This window comes from Hemitrygon akajei, chromosome 14, assembly GCF_048418815.1.
Source record: "Hemitrygon akajei chromosome 14, sHemAka1.3, whole genome shotgun sequence".
In the NCBI taxonomy this organism is placed as follows: Eukaryota; Metazoa; Chordata; class Chondrichthyes; order Myliobatiformes; family Dasyatidae; genus Hemitrygon; species Hemitrygon akajei.
In genome coordinates, this window is record NC_133137.1 from 96576825 (window position 1) to 96592381 (window position 15557).

Genomic DNA, 15557 nt, shown 5'->3' on the forward strand with positions numbered 1-15557 from the left:
ATTTGAGATAAGGCCAATCCATGTAGTATTGTCAGCAAATTTAATTAGCAGATTGGAGTTGTGGGTGGTGACACAGTCATGAGTATACAGAGAATAAAGGAGGGGGCTTAGGACACAGCATTGAGGGGCACCTGTGTTGAGAGTCAGAAGGGCAGAAGTGAGGGAGCCCACTCTTACCACCTGCTGGCCATCTGACAGGAAGACCAGAATCCAGCTGCACAAGCCAGGGTTAAGGCTGTGGTCTCTGAGCTTGTCTTCAAGTCTGGTGGGAAATATGGTGCTGAACTGTAGTCCAAGAACAGCATTTTCACATAAACATTCTTCTTCTACAGATGTGTGATGACAGTGTATTGTTACAATACGGCAACAATGAATATAGAATCGCTGGCTTAAGAAATGCCCTTGGAAGGTAATGATGTTTTAACCTTGTTTAGAGATGGGTATAGGATGGACCATGAGGGCACTCCATGAAGGGAATCGGCTGTTGTGAATAAGGATGGGAAACTAATGGCAAAAGGAAAACTCCTGGACCATAGGTCAAAACAATTGGCAGAACTAAAAGCACTAACAAAGTCTCTTAAATTACAAAAAGGACAGAGGATGAACATTTTCACAGACAGTAGGTATGCTTTCTGAGTAATACATGATTACATGGCAGATCGGGCAATTGTGGAGGAATCGGGTCCAGTCCCGAGAGAGGTAATGAGTGTCAGGAAGGAAAAGAAGGAAGACTGAAAGGCAATAGATGAGGATTCATTGTCAGAAGAAAATCGGATTTGGTTACAGGTAGGAGCCTTGCAAAAGGAAGATAGATGTGGTGAGAAGGTGAACAATTCTAACCCCAGAGTTGATCAGGCAAACACTGTTAAAAACCTACCGTGGTTTCGCCTACACAGGGTGGGATAAGATGAGGACCCAGCTAGAAGGATGTACTGTCAGTGGTGGTTGGGGAAGGGGAGAGATATTGATATATTCTGCCAGTGTATAAAGATGTGCACGATGTGACTCAGGAAAAGCTGTAAAAATGGGTGCAACTTCAGTTGGACTTTACAGGACTAGAGGGTAAATGGTATTGGTTAGTGATCACAGTTCACTTCCCCAGGGGAAAGGAAACATTCCTGTGTTGGGATTGATCAGCCAAGATGATAGCCCATGTGCTGGATGAGCTGGTAATAGCTGTGTGGGGAGTACCAGTCAGCCTAGATTTGGATCAGGGGATACACTTTACTGGAATGACAACATCACCTCTTTGAGCTCTCTCCTCATCACAAGCAAATGAGGATCGAGGGAATAAAGAAGAGTAACCAGCTGTGGGGTTATCAATGGTGTGTGGTTTTACATGGGGAATGTGACAGTATGCGGTACTGTGAACACTGCATGGTGCTTGGAGGAGATCCCGTGCGGAGGGATCTACTCGAGAGGAGGATTCCATAATAATGTTTGCCTTGCAGAGACATGGAAACAACCACCCATTCACACTAAAGTGTGGCAATGAATCCTGTATGGTAAAGTGACCAGGCTGTTCCATTCAGGAATTGATCATAGATAGATAGATAGATAGATAGATAGATACTTTATTCATCCCCATGGGGAAATTCAACTTTTTTCCAATGTCCCATACACTTGTTGTAGCAAAACTAATTACATACAATACTTAACTCAGTAAAAAATATGATATGCATCTAAATCACTATCTCAAAAAGCATTAATAATAGCTTTTAAAAAGTTCTTAAGTCCTGGCGGTAGAATTGTAAAGCCTAATGGCATTGGGGAGTATTGACCTCTTCATCCTGTCTGAGGAGCATTGCATCGATAGTAACCTGTCGCTGAAACTGCTTCTCTGTCTCTGAATGGTGCTATGTAGAGGATGTTCAGAGTTATCCATAATTGACCGTAGCCTACTCAGCGCCCTTCGCTCAGCTACCGATGTTAAACTCTCCAGTACTTTGCCCACGACAGAGCCCGCCTTCCTTACCAGCTTATTAAGACGTGAGGCGTCCCTCTTCTTAATGCTTCCTCCCCAACACGCCACCACAAAGAAGAGGGCGCTCTTACCACAAGAGCACCACAATGCAGTAAGGGCCAGAGGGACACTTGTGGGAGGAGGGGAGTGGGGACAGTGTCATCATTAGAAGATGCTGTCCAAAAAGGTTACACTAGTACCAGGCCACAGACACATGAAGATAGTTTTTAACCTGACTGTTTTGCGACTCCCTAGTTTTGTAAGGAAAGTACTACCGTAGATTTCGCACTACAGAGCGCACCTGATTAAAAGCCGCTGGCTCTAATTTTAGAAAGAAAATCAATTTTGTACTTGTACAGGCCGCACCGGATTTTCGGCCGCAGGTGTCCCACGTTGTAATATGAGATATTTACACAGAAAGATATTACACGTGAGGATTTTTTAACTTTTAATTAAATCCATATGGTAACATAAACAAATACATATTGCAAATGCTTTTTTTCGAACCGTGCCTGTAACGCGGCTACTTTTAAATATACGTTGCGTATACTTTTTTACTGAACAACATTCCAATATCTCCTAACGACTGGTAAAAAATATATATACTGCAGCCTACCAGGAAAAGTTATTGATCGCCTTTAACTTAAAAGCAGCGTTCGCTCAGATCTAATGCCGCTCGCGTAATGCGCTCGCCCCCGCCTTCCCGTTTATCGCAAACCGGTATCCCACAAGACGCGGCGAAACCGGGTGTGACGTCATAGCATCCCGCGATGTAGTACAGAAAACAAATATAGTTAAAACACTTCTAACTTTAACTAGAAAATGAATTACTAAGCGAAAATATTATAAACTAAATAACTGCCATAAAGGCAGCACAATGCTTTTCTTCGAGTGTTTTCCATGTTGATGAGGGTGAGTACAAATGACTGATTTACAATAATTTAATTGTGAAAGTGCGCTTGATTTATCGTACAATTTCATTGGACCTCTGTGAACTACTCATCAATTTTATTGGTCTACTGTTACGAGGCAAAATGTTTTTGGCGGCATGAAAAAAAATCATGCATTAGCCGCACCGTAGTAAAGGCCGCAGTGTTCAAAGCTGTTCAAAATGTGGGAAAAAAGTAGCGGCTTATAATCCGACATCTACGGTAATCACCTTTTTACTGTTTGAACATGTTACTCATGGTGAGTTTAGAACAGAAAGCGGGGGATGAAAAATAGGCTTGATAGAGTTGTTAGGAGCAGGATATTCAACAGGTATGTCCACAGTCAATACTTTAGATATAACAGAGATAGATAAACAAATCAGTTCCCTTTGGCAGAAGGTGAAGAGGATCATAAGACAGAATCTTGGTGATTTGGGACAAGCTTGTAGAATAGGGAACCAAAGGGAACCAAAATAGGGAACCAGTTCTTGGGATTCTTTTAAATGTTTTACATCAGAGGGCTATGGTCCCACAAATTGTACAGATTGTCAGTATTATTCTGCAAAGGCATTTCAGTAAATAATGCAGCCAGTCACTGGTAAAAATGCAACTCTTCATTGAAACCCTCAGGAAGGGGACTTGTTGGTCATCACTGCACTGACCTCTCTGTGACACCTGTCTCTCATCAAAGTGCCTCCCCTTCATTGCGTGCCCTCTGAGATTTTCCAAAATCCCCAGTGATATATTAGCTGCTGTACCCAAAGCATCTCCAAGCTGGCAGGAATTCCACTGTTAGCAACAATCTCACTTCTCAAAACCCAGGTAAAACATGTCAGCTATTACAGAGAAAGACAACAGATAGACCTTTAGAATAATTTGAGAAAAATTCAGACATGTCCCTTGTGATGCATGGATGCTGTAGCAGAGAGATATTACAGGCCTTTATTCAATGCAGCAAATTTGTTGACTATTATATGAGCGAGTCTGAAGATGCTTGTGTTGTCGCATGGCCAAGTGGTTAAGGCGTTTGTCTAGTGATCTGAAGGTCACTGGTTCAAGCCTCAGCTGAGGCTGCAGGTGTGTCCTTGAGCAAGGCACATAACTACACATTGCTCTGCGAAGACACCGGTGCCAAGCTGTATGGATCCTAATGCCCTTCCCTTGGACAACATCGATGGCCTGAAGAGGGGAGACTTGCAGCTTGGGCAAATGCTGGTCTTCCATATAAAAAAACCTTGCCCAGGAAGCTTCCCAAGGCACAAATCCACGGTCTATTGAGACTAATGGAGGCCTACCTACTACTACTGAAAGCAACACACTTCTGAACACAAACTCCAGACACCCAAATTATACCTGTACTTCTTTAGTTACAGAGCTGTGGAATAGCTCCCTGAATGTACAACTAGGCAGAATATCCTGTAGTGCGTATTGTGGGTGGGACATGCCTTTAACAATGTGATAATAGAGGAGATGGCCATGTCATGCCTTCCCTGATCTCATGCTGAAGGATTCAATGACCAATTAACCGCTGAATTCAAAGTTTCAATGACTGCTGAACATTGATGGCTCCTTGGTAGAGATCATTAAGAGCACCAAATTTCTTGGTGTTCACCTGGCGGAGAATCTCACCTGGTCCCTCAACACCAGCTCCATGGCAAAGAAAGCCCAGAAGCGTCTCTACTTTCTGCGAAGTCTGAGGAAAGTCCATCTCCCACCCCCCATCCTCATCACATTCTACAGGGGTTGTATTGAGAGCATCCTGAGCAACTGCATCACTGCCTGGGGTTTGGAAATTGCAACTCGGATCTTTCCCAAAACACATAGCTTACCTACCACAGATACTAGCCTTTCTGGCATTTACTTCCCAGGATTTTCTTTGTAGCCCTTGTTAAATAAAAACACAACATTCATTACCCTCCTGATTTTTGATACATCACCCATTCCAAAAGAGGGGCTACTCCTCTACAGACCTGCAAACTATCCACAAACCATCCTCACTAACTATCTCAAGTTCTGACAGAGAAGAAATATTCATTGAGGAACTTCAACACCTGTGCAGCTCTACACAAGAATATTCACTTTGGTTGTTACCAAGGGTCTTAATTTTCTTGACAATCTATCTCCTGAGCCTTTATCACCTCTCGGGGAGTGTCCACTCTTGGGCAACAAATGGGATTTTCATTTGCACAGTCACCTTGCTGTCAGTTTAAAACTCTCCCATGTGGCATCTGATGCACCATCAATAACTCACGCTGAGACTTAGGAAACGAGATGTCGGCTTTTATTGACTGGAAGAATAAACAACACTACATCCTGGGGAAAATGAGGGAGAGCAGCAGCCCACAGTCGCCTTTATACAGGGGTCTGTGGGAGGAGCCACAGGAGCAGTCAGCAGGGTCTGTGGGAGGAGCCACAGGAGCAGTCAGCAGGGTCTGTGGGAGGAGCCACAGGAGCAGCCCAGACAGGTATATCTAGTTCACCACAGCATCATCACATTGCAGCAGGAAAACCTCATGTTCAACTCATTGGCCTAAAAACCAGAGTCCTTTACTCAGTGAAGATGTAGCATTTGCTGATGTTGTCCTATTGGACAGGAAACCTGAATTTTGACATCCTCTGTAGCAAAGTTACTGAACTTGCTGAATGTTTACAGAATTTTATTTTTCCCATAATTTCACGAACAAATACCTTTGGCCAACATATAATTGCATTCTTTGTTCCCTCCAACCTTCAGTGCAACTTCACAACTCTACTTTGGCTGTTGTTACTCTCACTGTCAGCTTCCGAACCTCACCTTGGTTTCAGGCTTCTGATTCTGACGTCTGCCATGTCTCACAGCTTGCTGCTCCTGGCTCCATTGGAGAACTCACACACACTCCATACGTAAAGACAGAAGGTCTCATACATTTCCCTCCAGCCCACAGGAAGAGGCTTCTTCCAAAGGCCACTGTTTGTAGTTGGCTCTCATGACCTTATAGACACCTTCCTGGCTACTTCCTGCAGTGACCCTGTAACCCTGCTGCAACCCTGTAACCCTGTAACCCTGGAGATTCCCGATTGCTCCTATAACATCCTGCTGTTCCCCCCTCCTCCCCCATGTACAGAGAACTTGCCTCTGCCGGGGCTTTTTCTCATCAGTCTATGCAAGTCCCTGGGATACTCTGGGTACAATCTCTGACGGCCCCAGTCATTGCACCATCCATCCACTCAGTGGCAAACCTGCCCTGCAGCTGGACGCTTGTGCTGTTTGGCCCTTTAAAGGTTGGTTGGAAAAAGAGCACCAGTGAGATTCAATGCCAGCAGCTGTGTGATCATGGTGCTCCAACGAACACTGTGATTAGAGCTTGTGGTGGCTCTGGGAATCCTGATCACACTGGGAATCCCTGAACACACTGGGAGTTCTGAACACACAGGGAATCTCGATAATACTGGGAATCCCGATCTCATTGGAATCCTGATCACACTGGGAATTCTGAACTCACTGCACTGTCAGCTTTGCCATTGAAGATCTCCATGTTTGTGCAGATTTCACAACCTGCTGCAAGATTCTGGTGAGTGTTGTTCCTAATCCAATAAAATTACCACACCAAATTCTAATCCTGATCTTCACTTTAAAAAAAAAGCAGAACGGAACTGCCTTTCCCTAAGGCGAGTTTTAAGGATATTTTAAAAATGCATGAAATGTTTAGAGTGAATTATGAGAAATATTTTCCAGTGTTGCTGGGCTAATGAGTGGAGGGTGCACATTTACAACAACTGGTAAAATAAGCAAAGGTTTTGCACAAACAAAGTACATCTGAACACATGCATAGTAGCAATATTTGGCCAGACAGTCCCACAAGCCTGTTCACTCCTCCAATCTATGTACCACTCAAAGGGTACTTGAAGCTGCATTGATCAATCCTTCTGTCTGCTCATTCAGGATACCCACATGGCCAGTGTGAAAATATTTTCTCTCAGATCCCCTTTTAATCTTGCCAATTTCATATGAAATCTTTGCCCACTACTTTTAAACTCTTCGCCCTGGGAAAAAGACTGTGTCGCATACCCCGTGACCGGGTTACCGAACCAGCAGAAATGGAATAATACGTTGGAGTCTGGTATTACTGTAACTAAAAGTGTTTATTAGTAAACTAAATAATACTGTACTCTAAAGTGCAAAATATATATCAAGCAGGTTAGCAATGATATATACAGAAGTGTGGAAATAGGAATCAAAACCAAACTCTATCGAAGTCTAGGGGTAAATGAATAGTCATGATGGTGCAGAGTTCTGTTCAGTTCAGTTTAGTTTAAGTCGAGGTAGTTGCTGTTGTACCATTAGGGGTGGGGTGGGGGGAGGAGAGAGAGAGAGAGAGGGAGAGGTGATGCAGTTGCAGGCAAACCTTCCGTTGTCTTCCTGTCCTGTTATGGTCACCGACTGTGACCCTGTACCAGGCACGACGATTCTTCAATGGTAAGCCTGTCACCCAGGCAAGGGTGGACACACAAACAAGCCCCCACCGGTCGCACCTTCACACATGATTCCCCCGAATCGATCCTCCAAACCCCCACCTTCCTGTGGGTGCACAACGCTCTTTCAGTGTCCTGTGGTGTGTCTGCCTGTGTCTCAGCAGACTTGCCTTTTATCTCCCCTGCCGGGGTACCGGCCATCCATCAACTGTCCATGTCCATCTCCTGGTACCGCCTTGCTGTCTCAGCAGGAATCCACACAAGCAGGCAAAGAAAAGTGTCCTTGGAGTAAAGTAAACAATTATTAAAGAAGCCATAATACTAATTCATCCCTCTCACTCTAATTATCAGCATCTGCAGCAGTATGCCTCCCCCCTCTTCTTCTCTCTCTCTCGTTAGCAGCATAGTTCACAGGGGGGTCAACTCTGGACCCCATCTCAGCCTGGTTTGCTCATCACACATCACAACTGGTAGTACCAACCCTCTCTTTGTCCCTCACCATCTTATAAAGCTCAGCAAGGTAATTCTTTCCTTCCGTTTCTCCAGGGAAAGTAGTCTCAGACTCTGCAATCTCTCCTTATAACTCAAGTTGTCCAGTCCTGTCAACGTTCCTGTGAATCTCTTGTGCACTCAGTGTTAAAGGCTCTGCGTACACAGCACTTCCGATAAATATTTTCTAGCGGACCTATATCCACTCTCACCTCGCTTTTATTTTTTATATACTTGAAAAAAAGCTTTTTCTATCCACTTTGATAATGCTTTCTAGCTTGCTTTCATATTTCATCTTTTCCATCCTAATGATTCTTTCAGTTCCTTTCGGTAGGTTTTTAAAAGCTTCCCAATCCTCTGCCTTCCTGCTAATTTTTACTTTGTTGTCTGCCATCTCTTTTGCTCTAACATTAGCCTTAACTTCCCTTGTCAACCACGGTTATACTGTTTTGCTATTTGAGTATTATGGAATACATCTATCCTACATCTTTCTCATATTCCCCAGAAAGTCAAACCATTGCTGTTATGCTGTCATCCCTGACAGCATCTGCTTCCAATTCCCTTTGGCCAACTCCTCTCCATACCACTGCCATTTCCATTACTCCACTGACCATCAGGATCCTGTTACACTTGCAGTTTCTTAACTCTCTGCCCCATTTGATGCCTTAACAAAATGGCAATACCAATCAATGTTAGGGAAGTTAAAATCACCCACTCTCAGAACCCGACTATTACTGCAGCTATCTGAGATTTCCCGACACATTTGCTAATCTAATTCCTACTGACTGTTGGAAAGGGTGACCATAATATAATCTCATTAAAGTCCCCTTTTTTATTTCTAGTAGTGTTCCAGTGTGACACTGGTTCTGCAATTGCAAAGATCAGGAGGGAACAAGAGTCCTCAGGCGTGACGGCAAGGTGGTTGGTGTCTGGAGAGGCCAATTCTGGATCTGTGGACTCTGGAACAGTTGGGCTGTAGGAACAGTTGGGAATGCCGGCGCTCGGGTAGTAGGATCCTTCCTGCTTCTCCTCTTCTCTTAAGCAGTCACTCTTCTGGATTCCTTAAAATTCTAGGCTGCTCCGTGGATCAGCGTTCTCCAGCGGTCTCTGTTCAAGCCAGCTGCTGCCACTCATTGACCTCGATATTTGCCTGAGAGAGCTGCTGCTTGTTGGTCTTCGTACCTCTTGCGTGGAGCACCACAATCTCTCTGGCCCTGAGAGAGTTCTTTGTAGAGTACTGCTTTCAGCAACCTGGAGTTGTCCATGTGGGACACGTGGCCTGACCAGCAGATCTGCCTGAGCAGTGAAGTGGCTTCAGTGCTTGGAAGTTGCGCCTTGTCCGCGACCTCATTGTTGGAGACATGATCCTGCCAGCTGATACCCATGATGGAGCAGTGACAGCGCTGGTGGAAGAGCTTCAGTAAACAGATTTTCTTGTGGTTCAAGACTCCCCCAGGCTTCGGAGCCATATAGTAATGTTGTGACAAAGACAGCTCCGTACATCTGGATTTTTGTGGGCGGATACAGCTGGTGGTTCTTCCACATGTTTCTGGAGGCACCCGAAGGCACTGCTGGTTCTGGCAAGTTGATTGTCAATGTCCCTTACTACCGTAGTGTTGGAGATGACACTGGCCAGGTGGGTGAACTGTTCAACCATAGTGAGAGGGTGATCATCAATGATGATCTGAGGTGGGTTGTAAACGTCACGAGGGGATTTCTGATGGAGGATTATTGTATTCTTCAGACTGACCGTTAACCCAAAAACCCTTGCAGCCTTGGTGAAGTGAGTAACTGCAGTCAGTAACTCGAGATTGGGCTCTTGCATGGTTTTTGTTCAGGCAGAAGGTTGAAGATATTTCTGTCATTGTGGAACTGAATGTAGATGCTCTCTGAGATGGATCTAATGTGAGGGCCTGAGGAGTCGCTGGCTGGAGAAATGCACTTGGAGGTTAATGATGCATTGACCTTGTTTAGAGATGGGTAAAGGATGGACCATGAGGACACTCCATGAAGGGGACGGGCTGTTGTGAATAAGGATGGGAAACTAATGGCAAAAGGAAAACTCCCGGGCCACAGTTCAACACAATTGGAAGAACTAAAAGCACTAACAAAGGCTCTTAAATTACAAAAGGACAGAGGATAAACATTTTCACAGACAGTAGGTATGCTTTCCGAGTAATACATGATTACATGGCAGAACGGGCAATTGTGGAGGAATCGGGTCCAGTCCCGAGAGAGGTAATGAGTGTCAGGAAGGAAAAGAAGGAAGACTGAAAGGCAATAGACGAGGATTCATTGTCAGAAGAAAATCGGATTTGGTTACAGGTAGGAGCCTTGCAAAAGGAAGATAGATGTGGTGAGAAGGTGAACATTTCTAACCCCAGAGTTGATCAGGCAAACACTGTTAAAAACCTACCGTGGTTTCGCCTACACAGGGGGGGATAAGATGAGGACCCAGCTAGAAGGATGAACTGTCAGTGGTGGCTGGGGAAGGGGAGAGATATTGATATATTCTGCCAGTGTATAAAGATGTGCAGAATGCGACCCAGGAAAGCTGTAAAAATGGGTGCAACTTCAGTTGGAATTTACAGGACTAGAGGGTAAATGGTATTGTTCAGTGATCATGGATCACTTCCCCAGAGGAAAGGAAACATTCCTGTGTTGGGATTGATCAGCCAAGATGATAGCCCATGTGCTGGATGAGCCGGTAATAGCCGGGTGGGAAGTACCAGTCAGCCTTGAGTTGGATCAGGGGACACACTTTACTGGAAAAGTGGTCAAAAGTGCTTGCATGTTGTGAGGGGTGAACTAGAAGTTTCACATTCCAAACCAACCTCACTGTTCTGACATGATTGAGTGAATGAATCACATCTAAAAGGGGGCCTAACGAAGGCCCTCATGGAGACTGGGAAAGGTGGTCCAGGGCCTTACCAGCAAAACTGATGAAACAACATTAATCCCTATTCGTGGGGCAGGATCCACTTGCTTTTAATGAATGACAGGACGGGCTACGTAACGACTGGAGAAAGTGATTACTGGCCCGTAGTGTGCACTTGTAAATACTGTACCAGATTAGCCCAGTTTGTACAGGAGTTGGCCATTCACCTGCATAATCTAAAATGCGACATTAGGGTAGAGAGTACAAGAGTGGCCAAGTGAAGGAGAATCTGCCAAAAACAGGAGGCATGACCAGATTTAAGATTGTACCAGCAAAACCATGGTTATAACCAGATGCGCAGGAACATTTATGGCAATCTTGACTGGAGAAACATGTATTCTGATGAAAACCACAACATCACCCCGTTGACCTCTCTCTTCATCACAAGCAAATGCAGAATCGAGCGCATAAAGAGTAACCAGCTGTGGGGTTACCAATGGTGTGTGGTTTTACATGGGGAATGTGACAGTATGCGGTACTGTGAACACTGCATGGTGCTTGGAGGAGATCCCATGCGGAGGGATCTACTCGAGAGGAGGATTTCGTAATAATGTTTGCCTTGCAGAGACATGGGAACGACCAACCATTCATACTAAAGTGTGGCAATGAATCCTGTATGGTAAAGCGACCAGGCTGTTCCATTCAGGAATTGATCATTGTGGGGTCCCTGTTATCACAAGAGCACCACAATGCAGTAACGACCAGAGGAACACTTGTGGGAGGAGGGGAGTGGGGACAGTGTCATCATTAGAAGGTTACACTAGTACCAGGTTACAGATATGTGAAGAGAGTTTTTAACCTGTTTTGTGACTCCCTTGTTTTGTAAGGAAAGTACTAATCACCTTTTTACTGTTTGAACATGTTACTCATGGTGAGTTTAGAACAGAAAGCGGGGGATGAAAAATAGGCTTGATAGAGTTGTTAGGAGCAGGATATTCAACAGGTATGTCCACAGTCAATACTTTAGATATAACAGAGATAGATAAACAAATCAGTTCCCTTTGGCAGAAGGTGAAGAGGATCATAAGACAGAATCATGGTGATTTGGGACAAGCTTGTTGAATAGGGAACCAAAGGGAACCAAAATAGGGAACCAGTTCCTGGGATTCTTTTAAATGTTTTACATCACAGGGCTGTGGTCCCACAAAATGTACAGATTGTCAGTATTATTCTGCAAAGGCATTTCAGTAAATAATGCAGCCAGTCACTGGTAAAAATGCAACTCTTCGTTGAAACCCTCAGGAAGGGGACTTGTTGGTCATCACTGCACTGACCTCTCTGTGACACCTGTCTCTCGTCAAAGTGCCTCCCCTTCATTGCGTGCCCTCTGAGGTTTTCCAAAATCCCCAGTGATACAATAACTGCTGTACCCAAAGCATCTCCAAGCTGGCAAGTTTTGCCAGAGAATTCCATTGTTAGCAATAATCTCACTTTACAAAGTCCAGGTAAAACATGTCAGGTATTACAGAGGAAAACAACAGAAAGACCTTTAGAAGAATGCAGGAAAACTCAAGACATGTTCCTTGTGACACATGGATGTTGTAGCGGAGAGATATTGCATGTCTTTATCCATTACAGCAGATCTGTTGAATCAATTACATGAGCGAGTCTGCAGATGCTACAATTCCATAGCAACACACACAAAATGTTGGTGGAACTCAGCAGGCCACGCAGCATCTATGGAAAAGAGTAAACAGTTGACATTTCAGGCCGAGGACCTTCTTCAGGAAGATTGGAGAATCTGTTTCTCTTTTATCCACAACTTGTGATTTAGTTAGCTTTCAACACAAAGGGAACAATGAATAATTGACTACATAAACACGTACATCAGGACTAAAGAAGGAGGGGGCAGGGGCCCTATAAAGAAGGTGGGGGGAGGGTGGAATGTGCCAGGTGAAAAACCAATCAGAGGAAAGATCAAGGGGTGGGGGAGGGGAAGCAGGGAGGGGTTAGGCAGGAGAGGTGAAGAAGGAATCTAAGGGGAAAGCACTATGGGTAGCAGAAGAAGGCAGAATCATGAGAGAGGTGATAGGCAGCTAGAAGAAAAGGCAGAGTGAAAGTGGGATGGGGGAAGGGAGAGGGAGGGGATTACCAGTAGATGGAGAATTCGATGTTCATATCAAGGGGCTGGAGACTACCCAGACGGTATATGAGGTGTTGCTCCTCCAACCGGAGTTTGGTCTCGTCATGGCAGTAGAGGAGGCCATGTATGGACATATCCGAATGGGAATGTGAAGCAGAGTTGAAGTGAGTGGCAACCGGGAGATCCTGTCTGTTGTGGCGGATGGAGTGGAGGTGCTCGACAAAGCGGTCCCCCAATCTGCGTCGGGTCTCACCAATGTAGAGGAGGCCGCACCGGGAGCACCGGATGCAATAGATTACTCCAACAGACTTATTAAATAATTGACTACAATTTTAATGGCTATTATCACACAGTTTAAGATTTTGAACATAGGTAACTTTGGTGGAATTCAAGGGGGGGCACATTCAATTAGCAGAATTGCTTTGAATATTCAAATACAGGTAACTGGTCTGAAAGCTTGCGAACACAAACACCAGACACCCAAATTATACCTGTACTTCTTTAGTTACAGAGCTGTGGAATAGCTCCCTGAATGTACAACTAGGCAGAATATCCTGTAGTGCGTATTGTGGGTGGGACATTCCTTTAACAATGTGGTAATAGAGGAGATGGCCATGTCATGCCTTCCCTGATCTCATGCTGAAGGTTCCAATGGCCAATTAACATAAACATTGTCTTCCCATCCATAGTTTCCATGGCACAGAATCTAAGGCTATGTCCACACTAGACCGGATTAATCCGTAACCAAATCTTTTTTCTTCGTTTTGACCCTCTGTCCACACTAAAACAGTGTTTTGCTCGTCCGAAAACAGAGCTTTTCTAAAACGCCCTCCAGAGTGTATAAACTTGAAAATGCCAGATTGGCTGGAGCAGTGTGGATGGGGTAACCAGAGAAATCTAAAAATGCTGTCATGACGTGCTGGAACAGATGGTGACGGCAGCGCGCCATTTAGTTGTTTTCTTGAACGCAACCTAACAATTTCAGAACAGACGGCAACGAGACTGAAGCCAGAAGAGTTAGGAATGTACTCACCAAATACTTTGACCCATGACTTGCTGAATAAATAAGTATACTCACTTTGCCCTGTTTTCTGTCCTTGCTCGTATGAAGCTAGTTTACCTATTTATGCAAGTACTTCTCTGACAATAGATCTGTAAAAGCCTAATGTAACATTGTATGGAAATACAAGATAATACTGATACAGACATGTTTCTTACATTTAACAAGAGGCTGTATTAATGCAACAGAGTTAGTCAGTTTTTCAATGTTCATCGTCAGCTGGGTGACACTGTCCGTGAACACCCTGTCGGTTGCTTCCATACGCTCCAGTATTTGTTTTTTTTTTCAGTTTTAAGTACTCCTGCGCAAGAGCCAACAGCTCTCCGTCATTTGGCAATTAAGTTTTTCTAGTCTGTAACTGGACAAACACGCACCAAGTCTTTCACGGCGAGATTCGACACCAAACATGTCGCCTGTTTTCGGGAAATGTGTCCTACACAGTAGGAGGAGATTGGCCAAAATATCCATTTTAATGTAGGCAGAAGTATTTTCAAAAATGTTTAGTGTGGATGCCTATAGTTTTTATGTGAAACCGGCGTTTTCAAAATTATCCAGTCTAGGGTGCACGTAGCCTGAATGTCCCACACACAATGACTGATTTCAATGGCCTTGATATCTCAGTTGAAGTTAAATTGTGGAAGTTTTTCCTGAAGACTGATTCTCATTTATTTACTACCTTCTGTCCCTAATGTTACCACTCCAGAAGAATACTGAGCAGTATTAACAGGGCAAATGATGAAGAAGATGCTGAAATGGAATTATGTATGACACTGACAGGGTGTGAAAGCCAGAGCACTGATTTAGTCAGTGGTGTTGAGTTAGACGGTGAACCGCCTGGGCCAGAACAGCCACAGTAAATCCATCAGGAACATGCAAATGAGGGGTGGCATTTGAAAGGTGGATCATCACCTGGACAAGGTGGACTACACCCAAACATTTTGAAAGAGAAAATTGAAGGGATTATGCACGCATTAGCAGTGATCATTTAAGAATCACTGGTGACAGGATGTGTCCAATAAATACAGTCATAATTATAACACACCTGGTTAAGGAGGGGCTGAGGCAAAAGGCAAAAAATCACCTAAAGGGAAGTTTTTATTTGAATACTTTGAGGAAGTAACAAGCAGGTAAAACAAGGAGAGTTAGAGGGCATTAGATTTGTTTACCAATGTCAAGTTGGCTCACTGAAATCAGCACCAGTTTTATCAGAATGATGATAAGGTAATTTTCAGAAGGTATTTGATAAGGTATTGTCATGAATGGTATTCATTGAGACTTAACACCAGGGTCTACAACTGTTCACTTTCTACATTAATGATCTGAATGAAAGTATCAATGGCATTTTGGCCAAATTTGTAGGTAATGCCAAGATAGGTGGAGGGACAAGACCTGTTGAAAAAGCAGGGTATCTGCAGAAGAACGGGGACCGATTTGGAGAGTGGCTAAAGAAGTGGAAGATAAAATATTGGGTAGGGAAGTGTTGGGTTATGCACTTTGGTAGGAAGAATAATGGTGTATTCTATCTTCTAAAGGGGCAAAATTCAGAAGTCAGGAGTGTAAAGGGACTAAAATGTGTGGTTTCAAGTTCATTATTCTCTTCAGGTTAATTTGCCAGTTGAGCTGGCTGTAAGATAGTTAAAAAG

General features: G+C 44.1%; 1 protein-coding gene across 1 annotated transcript in view; it reads left to right on the plus strand.

Annotated features, from left to right (window-relative positions):
• The first annotated feature begins 373 nt into the window (after positions 1-373).
• Positions 374-15557, plus strand: part of LOC140739026 (C-type lectin lectoxin-Phi1-like) — a 71751-nt gene continuing 56567 nt past the window's right edge. Inside the window, exon 1 of the mRNA XM_073066998.1 lies at positions 374-409. The gene's annotated coding sequence lies outside the window, so the exon portion shown is untranslated. The remainder of the gene's footprint in view (positions 410-15557) is intronic.